Below are 5,626 nucleotides of genomic sequence, written 5' to 3'. Positions count from 1 at the left end.
TCACAGGCCCCACAGGCCAGGGGGAGGACCCAGCAGGGCCCCTGCCCCTGGCCAGCCTTGCCCAGACCTTCCTGGCCTCCGGGGGTACTGCCCCACCAAGGGGCAGGCTGCGGGGACTGGGTCCAGACATTCCCGGGCGCCTCCCCAGGTTCATCCCCGCTTGTGCCTTTCCCTGGGACTAGGCCTCGGTTGAGGCCTCCTTGGAGAGGAGGTTGCTGGCAGGGGCTGTGTCCACACTGCAAGGTGCTGGAGCTCAGAGGGCCTCGTCAGAGGGAAGGGACCAGCAAAGGGCTGGATGCCCAAGACCTCTTTGACCCAGCAGCCTCAGGGCAGCAGGGAGAGCAAGAGGCCCAACTTGCCCCTAGGTCGGCTTGCCCCGTCCCACACAGGCAGCCAGCCCAGCAGCAGCCTGGCAGTCTCTGGCTCCCCCGAGCTCTCTGCCGGTGTAGGGGGCAGGAACAGACGTGTGCATGTCGTTCTGACTTGGCCTGGGAGTGTGTTCCCCCTGCCTGGCCCCCAGGCTCAGGGGCAAGGGCCCGGAGAGAGCATCACCCCGAAGCGCTTTTTTCCCGGGCTTGGGAGCATTGTGCTTGCCTGGCGGGAACAGCAGGCGCGAGTGTTGGCAAACCGGCCTTTGGAGGCAGTCGGGGGGTCTCCAGCGGGAGAGGGCACGGTCATGCTCAGAGGCCCCACAGGCCAGGGGCAGGACCCAGCAGGGCCCCTGCCCCTGGCCAGCCTTGCCCAGACCTTCCTGGCCTCCGGGGGTACTGCCCCACCAAGGGGCAGGCTGCGGGGACTGGGTCCAGACATTCCCGGGCGCCTCACCAATTTCATCCCCGCTGGTGCCTTTCCCTGGGACTAGGCCTCGGTTGAGGCCTCCTTGGAGAGGAGGTTGCTGGCAGGGGCTGTCTCCACACTGCAAGGTGCTGGAGCTCAGAGGGCCTCGTCAGATGGAAGGGACCAGCAAGGGGCTGGATGCCCAAGACCTCTTTGTCCCAGCAGCCTCAGGGCAGCAGGGAGACCGAGAGGCCCAACTTGCCCCTAGGTCAGCTCTGCCCCTTCCCACACAGGCGGCCAGCCCAGCAGCTGCCTGACAGACTCTGGCTCCCGCGAGCTCTCTGCCGGTGCAGGGGGCAGGAACAGACGTGTGCATGTGGTTCTGCCTTGGCCTGGGAGTGTGGATCACCTGCCTGGCCCCCAGGCTCAGGGGCAAGGGCCCGGAGAGAGCACCAGCCCGAAGCGCTTTTCTCCCCGGCTTGGGAGCATTGTGCGCGCCTGGTGGGAACAGTGGGCGGGAGTGCTTGCAAACCGGCCTTTGGAGGCAGCCGGGGAGGTCTTCCAGTGGGAGAGGGCCGGTTGTGCTCAGAGGCCCCACAGGCCAGGGGCAGGACCCAGGAGGGCCCCTGCCCCTGGCCAGCCTTGCCCAGACCTTCCTGCCTCCGGGCGTACAGCCCCACCAAGGGGCAGGCTGCGGGGACTGGGTCCAGACATGCCCGGCCGCCTCCCCAGGCTCATCCCTGCTGGTGCCTTTCCCCTGGGCCTAGGCCTCGGTTGAGGCCTCCTTGGAGAGGAGATTGCTGGCAGGGGCTGTCTCCACACTGCAAGGTGCTGGAGCTCAGAGGGCCTCGTCAGAGGGAAGGGACCAGCAAGGGGCTGGATGCCCAAGACCTCTTTGGCCCAGCAGCCTCAGGGCAGCAGGAAGAGCAAGAGGCCCAACTTGCCCCTAGGTCGGCTCTGCCCCTTCCCACACAGGCGGCCAGCCCAGCAGCTGCCTGACAGATTCTGGCTCCCCTAAGCTCTCTGCCGGCGCAGGGGGCAGAAACAGACGTGTGCATGTGGTTCTGCCTTGGCCTGGGGGTGTGTTCCCCCTGCATTGCCCCCAGGCTCAGGGGCAAGGGCCCGGTGAGAGCACCACCCCGAAGCGCTTTTCTCCCGGGCTTGGGAGCATTGTGCCCGCCTGCTGGGAACAGTGGGCGGGAGCGCTTGCAAACCGGCCTTTGGAGGCAGCCGGGGAGGTCTTCCAGTGGGAGAGGGCCGGTTGTGCTCAGAAGCCCCACAGGCCAGGGGCAGGACCCAGCAGGGCCCCTGCCCCTGGCCAGCCTTGCCCAGAACTTCCTGGCCTCCGGGGGTACTGCCCCACTAAGGGGCAGGCTGCGGGGACTGGGTCCAGACATTCCCGGGCGCCTCCCCAGGTTCATCCCCGCTTGTGCCTTTCCCTGGGACTAGGCCTCGGTTGAGGCCTCCTTGGAGAGGAGGTTGCTGGCAGGGGCTGTCTCCACACTGCAAGGTGCTGGAGCTCAGAGGGCCTCGTCAGATGGAAGGGACCAGCAAGGGGCTGGATGCCCAAGACCTCTTTGGCCCAGCAGCCTCAGGGCAGCAGGGAGAGCAAGAGGCCCAACTTGCCCCTAGGTCGGCTCTGCCCCTTCCCACACAGGCGGCCAGCCCAGCAGCTGCCTGACAGACTCTGGCTCCCCCGAGCTCTCTGCCGGTGCAGGGGTCAGGAACAGACGTGTGCATGTGGTTCTGCCTTGGTCTGGGAGTGTGGACCCACTGCCTGGCCCCCAGGCTCAGGGGCAAGGGCCCGGAGAGAGCAACACCCCGAAGTGCTTTTCTCCCGGTCTTGGGAGCATTGTGCGTGCCTGGCGGGAAGAGCGGGCGGGAGTGTTGCAAACCGGCCTTTGGAGGCAGCCGGGGAGGTCTTCCAGTGGGAGAGGGCCGGTTGTGCTCAGAGGCCCCAGAGGCCAGGGGAAGGACCCAGCAGGGCGCCTGCCCCTGGCCAGCCTTGCCCAGACCTTCCTGGCCTCCGGGGGTACTGCAACACCAAGGAGCAGGCTGCGGGGACTGGGTCCAGACATGCCCGGGCGCCTCCCCAGGCTCATCCCCGCTGGTGCCTTTCCCCTGGGCCTAGGCCTCGGTTGAGGCCTCTTGGAGAGGAGGTTGCTGGCAGGGGCTGTCTCCACACTGCAAGGTGCTGGAGCTCAGAGGGCCTCGTCAGAGGGAAGGGACCAGCAAGGGGCTGGATGCCCAAGACCTCTTTGGCCCAGCAGCCTCAGGGCAGCAGGGAGAGCAAGAGGCCCAACTTGCCCCTAGGTCGGCTCTGCCCCTTCCCACACAGGCGGCCAGCCCAGCAGCTGCCTGACAGACTCTGGCTTCCCTAGCTCTCTGCCGGTGTAGGGGGCAGGAACAGACGTGTGCATGTCGTTCTGACTTGGCCTGGGAGTGTGTTCCCCCTGCCTGGCCCCCATGCTCAGGGGCAAGGGCCCGGAGAGAGCACCACCCCGAAGCGCTTTTCTCCCGGGCTTGGGAGCATTGTGCGTGCCTGGCGGGAACAGCGGGTGGGAGTGCTTGCAAACCGTCCTTTGGAGGCAGACGGGGAGGTCTTCCAGCGGGAGAGTGCCGGTTGTGCTCAGACGCCCCACAGGCCAGGGGCAGGACCCAGCAGTGTCCCTGCCCCTGGCAGCCTTGCCCAGACCTTTCTGGCCTCCGGGGGTACTGCGCCACCAAAGGGCAGGTTGGGGGGACTGGGTCCAGACATGGCCGGGCGCCTCCCCAGGCTCATCCCCGCTGGTTCCTTTCCCCTGGGCCTAGGCCTCGGTTGAGGCCTCCTTGGAGAGGAGGTTGCTGGCAGGGGCTGTCTCCACACTGCAAGGTGCTGGAGCTCAAAGGGCCTCGTCAGAGGGAAGGGACCAGCAAGGGGCTGGATGCCCAAGACCTCTTTGGCCCAGCAGCCTCAGGGCAGCAGGGAGAGCAAGAGGCCCAACTTGCCCCTAGGTCAGCTCTGCCCCTTCCCACACAGGTGGCCAGCCCAGCAGCTGCCTGACAGACTCTGGCTCCCGCGAGCTCTCTGCCGGTGCAGGGGGCAGGAACAGACGTGTGCATGTGGTTCTGCCTTGGCCTGGGAGTGTGGATCACCTGCCTGGCCCCCAGGCTCAGGGGCAAGGGCCCGGAGAGAGCACCACCCCGAAGCGCTTTTCTCCGGGCTTGGGAGCATTGTGCGCGCCTGGTGGGAACAGTGGGCGGGAGTGCTTCCAAACCGGCCTTTGGAGGCAGCCGGGGAGGTCTTCCAGTGGGAGAGGGCCGGTTGTGCTCAGAGGCCCCACAGGCCAGGGGCAGGACCCAGCAGGGCCCCTGCCCCTGACCAGCCTTGCCCAGACCTTCCTGCCTCCGGGGGTACAGCCCCACCAAGGGGCAGGCTGCGGGGACTGGGTCCAGACATGCCCGGGCGCCTCCCCAGGCTCATCCCCGCTGGTGCCTTTCCACTGGGCCTAGGCCTCGGTTGAGGCCTCCTTGGAGAGGAGATTGCTGGCAGGGGCTGTCTCCACACTGCAAGGTGCTGGAGCTCAGAGGGCCTCGTCAGAGGGCAGGGACCAGCAAGGGGCTGGATGCCCAAGACCTCTTTGGCCCAGCAGCCTCAGGTCAGCAGGGAGAGCAAGAGGCACAACTTGCCCCTAGGTCGGCTCTGCCCCTTCCCACACAGGCGGCCAGCCCAGCAGCTGCCTGACAGACTCTGGCTCCCCTGAGCTCTCTGCCGGTGCAGGGGGCAGGAACAGACGTGTGCATGTGGTTCTGCCTTGGCCTGGGAGTGTGTGTCCCCTGCATTGCCCCCAGGCTCAGGGGCAAGGGCCCGGTGAGAGCACCACCCCGAAGCGCTTTTCTCCCGGGCTTGGGAGCATTGTGCGCGCCTGCTGGGAACAGTGGGCGGGAGCGCTTGCAAACCGGCCTTTGGAGGCAGCCGGGGAGGTCTTCCAGTCGGAGAGGGCCGGTTGTGCTCAGAGGCCCCACAGGCCAGGGGCAGGACCCAGCAGGGCCCCTGCCCCTGGCCAGCCTTGCCCAGACCTTCCTGGCCTCCGGGGGTACTGCCCCACCAAGGGGCAGGCTGCGGGGACTGGGTCCAGACATTCCCGGGCGCCTCCCCAGGTTCATCCCCGCTTGTGCCTTTCCCTGGGACTAGGCCTCGGTTGAGGCCTCCTTGGAGAGAGGTTGCTGGCAGAGGCTGTCTCCACACTGCAAGGTGCTGGAGCTCAGAGGGCCTCGTCAGAGGGAAGGGACCAGCAAAGGGCTGGATGCCCAAGACCTCTTTGACCCAGCAGCCTCAGGGCAGCAGGGAGTGCAAGAGGCCCAACTTGCCCCTAGGTCGGCTTGCCCCGTCCCACACAGGCAGCCAGCCCAGCAGCTGCCTGGCAGTCTCTGGCTCCCCCGAGCTCTCTGCCGGTGTAGGGGGCAGGAACAGACGTGTGCATGTCGTTCTGACTTGGCCTGGGAGTGTGTTCCCCCTGCCTGGCCCCCAGGCTCAGGGGCAAGGGCCCGGAGAGAGCACCACCCCGAAGCGCTTTTCTCCCGGGCTTGGGTGCATTGTGCGCGTGTGGCGTGAACAGCAGGCAGGAGTGCTTGCAAACCGGCCTTTGGAGGCAGCCGGGGATGTCTTCCAAGGGCCCGGAGAGAACACCACCTCGAAGCGCTTTTCTCTCGGGTTTTGGAGCATTGTGTGCGGCTGGTGGAACAGCGGGAGGGAATTCTTGCAAACCGGCCTTTGGAGGCAGCCAGAGAAGTCTTCCAAGGGCCCGGAGAGAGCACCACCCCGAAGCGCTTTTCTCCGGGGTTTTGGAACATTGTGTGTGGCTGGCGG

This window comes from Dama dama, unplaced genomic scaffold (assembly GCF_033118175.1).
Source record: "Dama dama isolate Ldn47 unplaced genomic scaffold, ASM3311817v1 ptg000082l, whole genome shotgun sequence".
Taxonomy (NCBI): domain Eukaryota; kingdom Metazoa; phylum Chordata; class Mammalia; order Artiodactyla; family Cervidae; genus Dama; species Dama dama.
The sequence above is the reverse complement of the archived record's forward strand: the minus strand, read 5'-3'. Positions refer to the sequence as shown.